This window comes from Rhinolophus ferrumequinum, chromosome 9 (genome assembly GCF_004115265.2).
Source record: "Rhinolophus ferrumequinum isolate MPI-CBG mRhiFer1 chromosome 9, mRhiFer1_v1.p, whole genome shotgun sequence".
NCBI classification, from domain to species: domain Eukaryota; kingdom Metazoa; phylum Chordata; class Mammalia; order Chiroptera; family Rhinolophidae; genus Rhinolophus; species Rhinolophus ferrumequinum.
This window is the reverse complement of record NC_046292.1, coordinates 70,335,528-70,347,686: the sequence shown is the minus strand read 5'-3', so window position 1 is coordinate 70,347,686 and position 12,159 is coordinate 70,335,528. Positions and strand designations below refer to the sequence as shown.

At 36.1% G+C, this 12,159-nt stretch overlaps 1 protein-coding gene across 2 annotated transcripts in view; it reads right to left on the bottom strand.

Annotated features, from left to right (window-relative positions):
- Positions 1-12,159, bottom strand: part of MTF2 (metal response element binding transcription factor 2) — a 59,627-nt gene that overhangs the window by 33,367 nt on the left and 14,101 nt on the right. The window lies entirely within an intron of this gene.

The window sequence follows — 12,159 nt, the reverse complement described above, 5'->3', positions numbered from 1 at the left end:
CAGCAAGACAAGACCAGCAGTGCTGAGAGAAAGAGAAGAAAACCACCTATTCTGCTGCTATCCTAAACCAAGCATCTCAGGTCCTGACCGATCTCATTTCTTAAAAAGCAAAAGCTGCCATCTTTTCCAGGCTCTTTTCCACAAATTCTTCCCTTTCCTGGGAAAAGTAGCACGTGTGGGGAATCACACGTGAAGGATATAACGTAACCCAACAATGGTGCCACTTTTGGTGGGACCTTTAACATGATCAAATTCACGAGGCCAACCAGGGGCAAAGTAAGGCCCAGCTACAAGGGAAGCAGAGGCGATCTACTGAAGCTTGGCCCTGCATTAAAGCTACAAGGAAGAAATTCTCTTTTGTCTCTTGAGGCAGGTATAGTAACAATGAAGCCTGAGACTGGCTGCCTTCTTTCTGGTTGAGATTTCCTTGAAAGTAGAGCATCAAAGGGAACCGGGGTCAGACCTAGAGGATAGAAAGCATAAAGCAGGCAGCTTAATGGCTGGCTCTCCTGTAATTGTTAGTTTTAGAAATAATAAAAATATAACGCATACTTTTATTAAATCAAGTAGTATAGAGAAGATTAAATTAAATGCAATAGTTCCCCACCCATCCCTTCTCACATCTCCAGAGGCTGATGTTTTAACACTTTCAGCTGTTTCTTCTGGGAGGTACTGCCATATTTCTAAATAATGTGCTTACACTTCTCTATTTCTCTTCTTTAACTGATCAATTTCAGATCTGACATTATAAAAAATATTAATCACCAACTCCCATCCTCTAACAAATCTTATTGGACTATTTTCATTAAATCAATACTTTACTTAAAACTGTAAATATTAATCACTGCAAAATGATTAATGGCAAAATCTTATTTAACATCTTTCTTATTCACTTTTTCTTTTTCCCAGAATTCATGTATCCCTTCATTGCCTCCTGTTTCAATCTGTCAAGGAGAATTTCAAAGCTTTCTTTTTTCCACAGGTAACTCTTGCTTCTAGCGCTCTCCACGTTCCTATGCCAGTTTGGACTGATTACCCTCCGTGCCTCGTCATCTTCCAAGTTGCCCTTACCCCTCTGTACTCTGGATCACATATTCTTTTGCGGGCACAGTGGTGTGCAATAAAAGGAAGTGTGCACGTAAATTCTGAGCCTTCATGTATGTAAAACTATTTCAATCCTACCCTCACAGCTGACTGCTAGTTTCCTGGATATAGAATTTTATATTAAAAATAATTTTCCCTCAGAAGTTTGATGATATCCCTATACTACATTCAGCAATTGGCACTGCTGTTGAAAAAGCTGATGCCACTGATTTCTCCTCCTTGGTAGGTTACTGCATTTTTTCCCATCAGGAAATTTTTAGGATCTTCCTTTATCCTTCTTTATCCTTGACGTCTTCAAATTTCATAAGGATGTGTCTAGACTGAAAGTTTTCTTGCAATCATACTAGTTCAGCTCTCAGTAAACCTTCTCCGTTATCTATTTCTTCAGGGATCATTTCTTCTGTTTATTTTGGGCTTTCGTTTCATGTACCAGGCTTTCCTCAACTGTGTAGTGTTCCTTAGCTATCCACTGACAGCTGAAATTGAGGTTATAAGAATTTGCATGGGGCCTCTTTGTATGTGACACAGGACTTGGAGAGTGGTAAGCTCTGCCTTCAGGTGATTAGGTGGGAAGGCAACACTGAGGCTGCCAATATGAAGGTCTTTCTTTGGGAACTTATCAATGTATGAAGCCCCTCCACCTTACCTGAGGGGCCAGACAACTGGGTACAGACAGGTGTGTAGCAGTTCCAGATAGAAACATCTCACTCTTACCATCTGTAGGTGTTATTCTCTCACCTTGCTGGGACCCCTAGTCAGGGTGACTATTAGTGGCTCAGAATCAGCAGATACCTTAGTCCCAAATCTGGGCAACACTGAGAAGAAATGCATTCATTAGAGCACAAGGTTAAATTTTGAAACCATTATAGTGGGTGATAAGTATTAGGAACACTGCAAATAAGTTATATTACAAATTACAGACTGGCTGACTTGGAATCCTAATTTCCATTTGTAATGGTTTATATGCAAAACTGCAGCCTTACTATAAAAACTAAAGTATACACTTTTGTCTCCCAAGTTGTTAACTGTTTACAGTTGAAAACTGGTATCTCAAAATAAATATAATTTTTAATTAACCAGAACATTTTAGCCAAACAAAAAGTCCATTATCTGAGCCATTTTGAATAAGGGTCCAACGAAAGTTAAGAAAAAGATGATGATTTTATTTAATCTATGGCTATCACCATCCGACAAGTATTTATTGACTGTCTGCTATGTGCCCGGTGCTATGCTGGGTGTTAAGAGAAAAAAATACCAATGGATAAATACCTAACACCAAGGAACTACAGCCTAAGTGGGGAAATAAATAGCCATGCTGCTGACAGACAAAAACTGTACGTTAGAAAATTCCAATAATAAGTAAATACAAAAAGAAAATAATTTCTAACCTATCCAGGAGCAAGAGGCAGGGTCAGTCAAGACTTCATGAACACTCAGCTTTTAACCTGAAGGATGAGCAGTGGTTTCCCAGACTAACTTTAGAGACAACTTAATAAGCTGAGGGAACATATGCAAAGGCACAAAAATCCCAAGCCAACACACACTTTTCTAAGAACAAAATTTTAGTATATGGAGTTACAGCTCAAATGATAACAGAGAGAAAATAGCAAGGATAACAATGGACAAATGAAAAAGGCCCAAGGTGTAAAAGCTCAAAGTAGAGACCCTGCCTCTCAGTCTAGTTCACTGCTATGTACCCCCTTACTTAGTACATAATAGATTGTCAATGTTGGCTGAATGAAGAAACAAACAAGCAAATAAATGGTATGCAAAAGAGAGAAAGAACAGAGACTAATAAGTCTGTGATAATCTATGAAAAAGAAAAAGAAAAACCTGAATTAGGGCTAAATTATAGTGGATAAAAAGCCCTGAGAAGTAGGGCTTTGAGCAACCTAATTCACAGACTTTACATTTCTCAAGTTTGTTTTGTTGTTTTTTAAAATAATCATGGCGTTTCTCTGATATTAAGAAATATTTACTAAAACAGAATGAACAGGTATTAAGAATTAACTTGATGTTGTACATCTGAAACGAATATAATGTTATATGTCAATTATACCTCAATTTAAAAAAAGTACATTAGTAGATGTGGAGTCACACAGGAATTCAACTGAGGAAAGTTATAGCTGTCATTTTTATTTCACAAGTTGGAATAAGCTTTCAATTAGTAAAAAGTGGAGCACAGATCCTGGATGGAAGACTGCAAGTTAATCAAGTTCTATCTCATGCTGAAGAAGGGAAAAAAGAAAAATAAGCCCACGAAGAGTAAAAATTAAAAAAAAAAAATTATTGCAAGAAAATGTATATATAACAGAGAACACCCAAAATTGGTCCTTTGAAAACACTAACTAAACTGGCAAACATCTGGGGGAAGATTAATCAGGAAATCTGGGAAGTAACTGAAAATATGCATACCTCAGAGAGAAAATCAGGTCTGAAAGTAAAGGTCTGGAGGCCACGAAAATGTTGATTGTATTTGGAGCTCGGACAGAAATCAGAAGAGAAATGAGATGAAGAAGATTTTACTGTGTTAAAATAGCAAAGATTTCTGTACTCCTTCTCACTCTAAAACCAGGACAAAAAAAATTTAAACACACACGATCTTCAATCATTCTACAGTACATGTAAAACTCCAAATCACAATATATGAAAATAAAAAGATGAAAGAATAATAAACAAGGGTAAAATGAGGAAGGCGATTAAACTTAAGTGGCCAGCAGAAAAACAGTAAGAAACAAATCCATTTGTCCCACAGAACCCCCAAAGACTGAAGCACTGGTGGTGCCGAACTCAAAAGGCAGAGGTCAGGTGGGGCACGAAGAATGGAGTAATAGGTAGAAATCTGTAGAAAAGGACAGTTGGACTGCCAAGGCACATTTCCATCAGAAGATGGAAAGTTACTCTTTTAAAGAACTGAATCAAGGGAAACACAAGGCGCAGAGAGGGGAATAGGTGAAGTGCCTACTGAAAACAGGGTAAGTTTTCTTTACATAAATATACTCAAGACAATAAATGAAAAAGAAATGAATTTTTAAAATCATCATTTTGCAACACCTAATGAATAAATGGATCTATGCATAGAGCATCAGTGGCTCCTAAAAGCACAAGAGAAACAACCAGACATTGTATGTTTCTTGAGAACACGCCATACCTATGAAGTAGCCTTGCCAAAAAAGCAAAGCTGAATCTGATAAGCCTGTAGATCTAGCCACCAACTTACAGAAAATGCAGAGAATAACGTTCAACTGCACAATGGGGGTGTCATCAGCAAAACCCAGACTGAGAAATCTACCATATTCAAATGACCTGCTTTCTTCCACAAAAAAACTGCATACACACACAAAAAAAGAGGTAAGATGCAAGTGGAAATCTGTAAGTGAAAAAGATTTAAAACATGTTTTAAAATTGGCAAAATTAAACTATAATCTTTAAGGTGTTCAGTACAGTTGTATAAGATTATAAGGAAAAAAGTAATCACCATAAAAGTCAGGATTATCTTTGGGGGGACAGAGGGTTGAAATTTGGGTTTCTGGATTGGCTGGCAATGCTCTATTTCTTGACTGGGTTGGTTATAAAGGCTTTAATCTTATAATAAAGTATTAACCTATAAATTTATTTTATGCAGCCCATGTCTGTGGTTTATCTTACCCTTAAAAAGGTCTTCTTCAAAAACTGTAATACCCTCAGAAATCTGAGAAAACATTGCATCCATGAAGATACAAGAGAATAAGTACTAAGAAATAAAATTACAGCCAAAATGAAAATCAATAGAACAATAATCAAAGATAAATAAAAAACAGGTAAGAAAAGCACACAATCAATCTAAGAAATCTAACATGTGACTAGTAAAAGTATATAAAGAGTAAACAGAAAAAAGGAGAAAATCTTTTTAAAAAGTAGAAGAAAACATCCCAGAACTAAAGAACAGAAGTTGTCAGTTTGTAAAGGCCAACTGTCTAGCAAATTGAATAAAAAAGACCAATGCCAACGAAATCAGGATAAAGATATGGTTAGAAAGAAAGAAAAAGGCAACTTACAAAGGACTGAGAACAGTAATGACATTGTCACAGCAGTATCAGAAGTTAGAAGACAGAACTATCCATTTAAAATTCTGAGCGAAAAATAAGTTGAGTGAAAACCAACTTTAAAACCAGCCAAATTATCAGTCAAGACTGAGAGTAAAATAAGTACATTTTCAGGCATATAAAGGCTATGAAGATTTATCAACCAAGCACACTTCCTTTGGGTCTGATTAGAAGATACCAAAAAGAGGGAGCAAACAGAATAAAAGACAGACGTGGAATGCAAGGGAGTCAACACAGCAGAAACGCAAAGGGAATTGTGAAAGCAACATCCAAAACAACAGCTGTGCAGTAAATCAAGACAGCAACAAGTCCAGATTGGAAAAGAACTCTAGAAGGGCTTCAGGACAGTATCCCTATTAAAAATAAACAAAACAAAAACAAAAAACCAATGTAACTGATAAATCAGATGACAAATTGACAGTGTGAAAAACTACCATGCAAGACATTTTACAAAATGGGAAAGGTGTGAAGATGTCAATGCTCAAAGAAAACTAAGCAAATTTTATTTTTTAATGAGTCAGTTTATAAACCTAATTGGATCAGAAAGAAATGTAACACTAGAAATAACAGCTAAAAAAAGCTAACAAATATTTGACACTGTTCAAAGTATTTTGCATATTGTATTAATTCATTTTTTAGTATTAATTCATTTAACCTTCACAATTACTTTGCCATTAATTATATTCTATGTGGTTCACATGTAAATTTTTATATAATCAGACAAAGGGAAACAGGGTTTGAAATTTTTATATAAGCATATTGAAAGAATGAGAGAAGAGCCTCCTGGGAGAAATTCCTCATCTAACATTATAAGGAAAAAAATGTCTCAAGTTGATGAATCAAGACACAGTAATGTTTTATTCAGAAATATAAAAGAAAAAATAGCTAAGAGTTGAAAGTAGTTGCCCCTAAGAGGAATGGAGGGAACTGATTAAGACACTGCATCTTTTAGCTAAAAGTTTTTTCTTAATTTTATAACTATTTTGCCCTTGATAAATATTAAAAATTCACTTTTAAAAGATAGAAAACAAAAAAAGTAAAGACAAACCCTTGGTAACATCAACATCCATAGCAGTGTTTCCCAAAGGGTATCTTCTGGAATAACAGTTCTACAAAATATTAATAGCTGCTATGTGAAAAAGGGGTTCTAATACCTAAAGTAAACTGGGGGCAGGGGAGCTTTTTCACAAAACGATTACCTTTGAGACTTTAGTAGATTAAAACACATTTTCTAATTTTTCCCTAACATTAGACCACAAGAACTACCCGCTCCCTCCCCTTGAATCAGTTTGAGAAACTATTGTTTTTAAGGCAGTGATTCTCAAATGTAATCGAGTCCACAGACCAGTACAAAGTAAGAAAAGCAAGGGCAATGTATTGAGTTTTATTTAATCAACAGACCATTCCATATTTTAAGAGCATATCCTTCGTACATTCTTAGATTTTAAACATCTTTTCTTTGACAAGTGGCAGTTTTTAACAACATTCTTACTTCCCAAAATAAAAAGGTGGCAAGCCTAGGTCAACATACTACCCCCATCCCACCAAAAAAAGTTAACGGTTTGTGCAAGTCAAATCTGGGAATCTTTGGAAAATTCTTATTCGAATGATGAGCAAAAGAATCCTCTTAGGAAAGAAGTCAGTACAGAAAGATAAACACAATGCAGAAAGAAGAATATCATAAAAAACAAGAAAAGACAAGACAAAGGAGAAAGCAGTGTATCAGATATACTTAATAAGTTAGGTAAAATGAGTAATAAAAATTGCTTATTGAAGTTAACAATCCCAAAGTCACCTATGACCACTGGGTTCAAATGTCAGACCAACCACATGGGGTTTAGAACAGAAGACTAACAGATTGAGTTTAGTTCACTCTTTCTAAAAGCTTAGTTCAAGGTCAAAGAAGGTTTTGGCGTAGGAAAAATTTGAGCATTAATACAAGCTACTGGTTACACGGATGGAAAAGTTGTTGAAACTAGAGAAAAAAAACAACCTACCCATAAATATTCATATTCTAACAAAGTTACTCTCTTACTTTCATACACTGATGATTAATTCTGAATCTTCTGTGTAAAACATATTAAAAGCAGAATCAAACAATTTTCTAGAAATTTATTACCTAAATAACTCCATGTAAACAAATGGAATTTGCATTTCAAATTACAATTAAAAGAAAATATTCTGCTCATCACTAGATCAGTGTCTGTACAAAGTAGGTACTTAATAATTATCTCCTGAATAAATTAGTGAAAGCCTGTACTTACCAATACACATACCAGTAAATAAATCCTCCATCTATCAAGCAAATATCACTATCCTATGAATGCATATATTCTACTGCACATGTATTTGTTCATGTATTTAAATGTATACTTAAAAAGCCAAAAACTCTTCTAAAATTGTACTTAATTTTACCTTTAACTTTAAGATTGAAACTAAAAGCAGAACCAAATTCGCCACCCCCATACCTCAGGTTCAGCCTGAGCCCTTTAGAATTAAAAATAGCTTAGCCACCTAGCAGGTCAAGCAATGACAGAGGTGTCCGTAATTTCAGTGAGTGTGACTTTGGCTCTTTCCATGAAATTACAGAAAACATGTTTAAATAACTGAAAATTTAGGATAAAATATCAGTTTTACAGAACATTTTTATAAACTATAAAAAATCAAAACTTTTGAAAAAATTGTAAATAACACCGTTAAATATAACAGATCAAGTATTTTCAGAATGGCAAAGAAATACCAAAAATTTAGATAGCATATTTCAAGACTATGTAAGACTTTTTTAAATGACAATTGGTTAAGCCTTTTCATCACAATATCCAGTCATCTTAACTATTTGAGCAAATGGAAAACAGAATGTCTCCATAATAACATTTTAATACCAGCTAACAATACCAGTTTGGAGATCCCTGATGACTTATTAGTTGTAAGATGATTAGTTACTTTGCATATTCAGTAGATCTCAGGTAACTACAGATTTAAAACACCAAAACCAACAAGGCTAATAATATACATAAAAACCATAGTTAACTTTAAGTATACATATTCATGTTCAAGTCCAGAACTGGTAAAGTTGATTACAATACATAAATGAAACACTCACAATTCAGGCAAAAATGAACTGAATGGAAAATTCAGAATTTTCATTACAATCCTGCAGAATTTGGTTCTAAGACCAAGGAAGAAGAAATTACAGAACTGAAGTATCCTTGCAAGCCCCACACGACCCTACAGTTAAGTTCTAATTCCTCAAAGAAAAGTATGAACTGGATCATGGGTAGTAGAGCAGGTAGATTTAAACGGGCTTGAAAAATACCTTCACCTTACTATAGTCTTTAACTTTCTCAAGAACATGCACATCTCATTTTCTTCTAATAACAATGCCACAGAATAGGAAGGGGAGACTACTTACTATTCCCTTTAACAAATAAATCTGTAGCTCAGAAGTAAAATCACTTCTTTAAAGTTCTAAAGAAAGTCAAGTAACACTGTATTACATCCCAGATTTAACAAGTGGTGAAGTCAAATCATTCATTGCCACTATTCAAGCCTCTTGTCCCTAGTATATTTAGCCACAAGACTTTTATAGGCCTAATTTAAGTCTATCAGTAATGAAATGCATTTCTAGAGATGATTCAACTTGGTTGTTGAGTTTCCTGAGATAGAAATAGCTTGCTGCCCCTGATTTTGACCCAATAGAAAGCTCAAGGACAACTCTCTTTTTCAAAGCTCTGCCTGCATTTAAGAGCCTCATACAGATAAATACAAAAACACTTTTTTTATTCATCCATTCGCTTTATTGGGTATGTGTAGTGTTGTTACAAATACAAAAGAACTTTATAAATAGTTCAAACACCAACTAGAATATTAAGATATTAGGCTGAAACTGCTACAAATAAGCTACAAATAAAGTATCACATTAGTTTTGTCCTCCCATAGAAGTATTACATCTTTGCATCTCAAGATCTAGCCATACAGGCCTCCTTTCAATTCTTCAAAAACAAAGATCTTTCCCACCCAAGACATTCATACATATTGTACCTCCTGCCAAAACTGCCCTCCCCACTTCTCCATTCTTTGCATAGCTGACTCTTTTAAGTAATTCTACCAAAGTAGTAGTACTCTACAATATTCTCTACTAGAAAACTCTTGTTCTTTAAAGAACTTACCATAACCTATATATTTCTTCTTTCCCCAATTCTTTTTTTTTTTGAAAATTGCCCAATAAAATCAAAAGAATGTAATAATCAGTACACTCTTCACCTAGATTCACCAATTAATATTTCACATTTCTCTTTCCCTCTCCTCCCACACACATTTTTTTGCTGGCTCATTAGAAAGTTGCAGACATGATGATTTTCACCTATCAATATCAGATGTATCCCCTTAAAACAAACAACCTTCTCCTAACAGCCACAAGATCATTAATTATCATACCCAGCAAATTTAATACTATCATCTGATACACAGTCCAAATTCTCCAGTTTGATACAAAAATGTTCTTTAAAGCTTTTTTCAAAACCTAGGATCCAAAGTTTCCAGTTTGCATTTGTTTGTCATGTCTCTTTTCTCTCCTTCAATCTCAACAGTATCCTTTTTTTTGGTTAAATCAGCTATCTTGGTAGCATGTTACACATACTGAATATGTCTTGTTTCCTCATAATTAAAGTCAAGTTAAACAGTTTTAGCAAAAAATCACATAGCTGAAGCTGCATGTTTGTTTCGTGTGTGTGTCTGTGTATGTGTGTCCCTCCTCCAAAATACTGCATCTTCCACAAGGGCAGTGAAAATGTCAATGTTGTTCAACAACGTACCTCTAGCGTCTAAGACTATAAACCACATAGAAGATCTTCAATATTTTTGAACAAGTAAATGAACAAGTAACATACAGACCCAAAGTACAGTACTGTGTTCAAGATAGGCAACCAACAGATATTTGTTGATGTTAATTCATGATTAATGAATGTTAATTCACTACTATCAAAAAGTCACAGACTGTTAATAGAGGTATTCAAGTACCTACAAAAAAAACCTTAAACTAATGTGAGGACAAGAAGAAATGATGCTTTCTCTTCTCAATGAAAATTGGCTTTGTTTCTATATGATCAAAGCATCCTAATATTATAAACTGTAATTCTAAAAAAACAAACCAGGAATAGTAAAGGGGTACATGTACCAGACACTCCTCAAAGAGCTGAAAGTTAGATGATTAAGACCTAGTCTCCTCAGGGAACTTAAAATCAGGAGAAAATTGGGGCGGCCAGATGGCTCAGTTGGTTAGAGCACGAGCTCTGAACAACAGGGTTGCCGGTTCAATCCCCACATGGGTCAGTGAGCTGCACCCTCCACAACTAGACTGAAGACAACGAGCTGCCGCTGAGCTTCCAGAGGGGCGGCAGGATGGCTCAGTTGGTTGGAGCACAAGCTCTTAACAAGGTTGTCAGTTCAATTCCCACATGGGATGGTGGGCTGTGTCCCCTGCAACTAAAGATTGAAAACGGTGACTGGTCTTGGAGCTGAGCTGCGCCCTCCACAACTAGATTGAAGGGCAACGACTTGGAGTTGTTAGGCCCTGGAGAAACACAGTGTTCCCCAATATTCCCCAACAAAATTTATTTTTTTAAAAAAATCAGGAGAAAACTGATAATTATATTTCAAAAAGCTTAGGTGCTATAACTAAACATATGTGCAAAATAATACACAAAGAAAAGAACTTTAAAAAAATATTATAGGGCCGGCCCAGTGGCTCAGGCGGTTGGAGCTCCATGCTCCTAACTCCGAAGGCTGCCGGTTCGATTCCCACATGGGCCAGTGGGCTCTCAACCACAAGGTTGCCAGTTCAATTCCTCGAGTCCCGCAAGGGATGGTGGGCTCCGCCCCCTGCAACTAAGATTGAACAAGGCACCTTGAGCTGAGCTGCCGCTGAGCTCCCGGACGGCTCAGTTGGTTGGAGCGCATCCTCTCAACCACAAGGTTGCCAGTTCGACTCCCGCAAGGGATGGTGGGCAGCGCCCCCTGCAACTAGAAAACGGCAACTGGACCTGGAGCTGAGCTGCGCCCTCCACAACTAAGACTGAAAGGACAACAACTTGAAGCTGAACGGCACCCTCCACAACTAAGATTGAAAGGACAACAACTTGACTTGGAAAAACAGACCTGGAAGTACACACTGTTCCCCCAATAAAGTCCTGTTCCCCTTCCCCAATAAAATCTTTTAAAAATATATATATATATAATAATTTCTGCTATGTACACACCTTCAGAAAGAGGAAGTTGGTGGAAGGTCTGTTGGGGCACTCAACTCCTTCACTCGCAAGGTTGGGTTATATATCACAGAAAAGAGAAGCTATTCATATGAAATTCAACTTTCTCCCCACCCCTTTTTCCCTAAACCTAGCCACAAAAGCACATATCTAATTCACTTCTCTAAGAAAACCATAGCTCTTCTCTCCAGTATTAGAGAATCTGAGATCTCACATTAAGAATTTTACATTATCTATTATCTCCTTTATTTTAAATCTCCAATTCTCGTTGGTGCAAATCTGCCACAACCAAAATCAAATTTAAAACAAAAACAAAAGTCCTCATAAATTATTTATTTCTGTATTTTCTCAGTTTTCATCAATAAACTTAAAAAAGCACATTCCACTTCATCTATGGGAAGTTGACTGTCCTGATTACTGTTAACAAACGCAAAGACCTCCAAATGACCAAATACCAAACAGCGCTCTAATTTCAGTGTTCCTTGTGCCCAATCTTTGCATAATTGATTGATCATGACTGAGTTCTTGAAACTCACCTCCCTTGGTTTCTGAGATCCCATCACCCATTAAGTGACTGCTCCCACTCTCCTGTACTGATTTTTCCTCCTCTGCCAACCCTTTAAATGTTGGACTTGCCTAGGGATCCTCCTGTTCTACATGTTGTGCTTGTCCTTAGTAGTCATGTTGTCCTAACGTTTCACCTAATT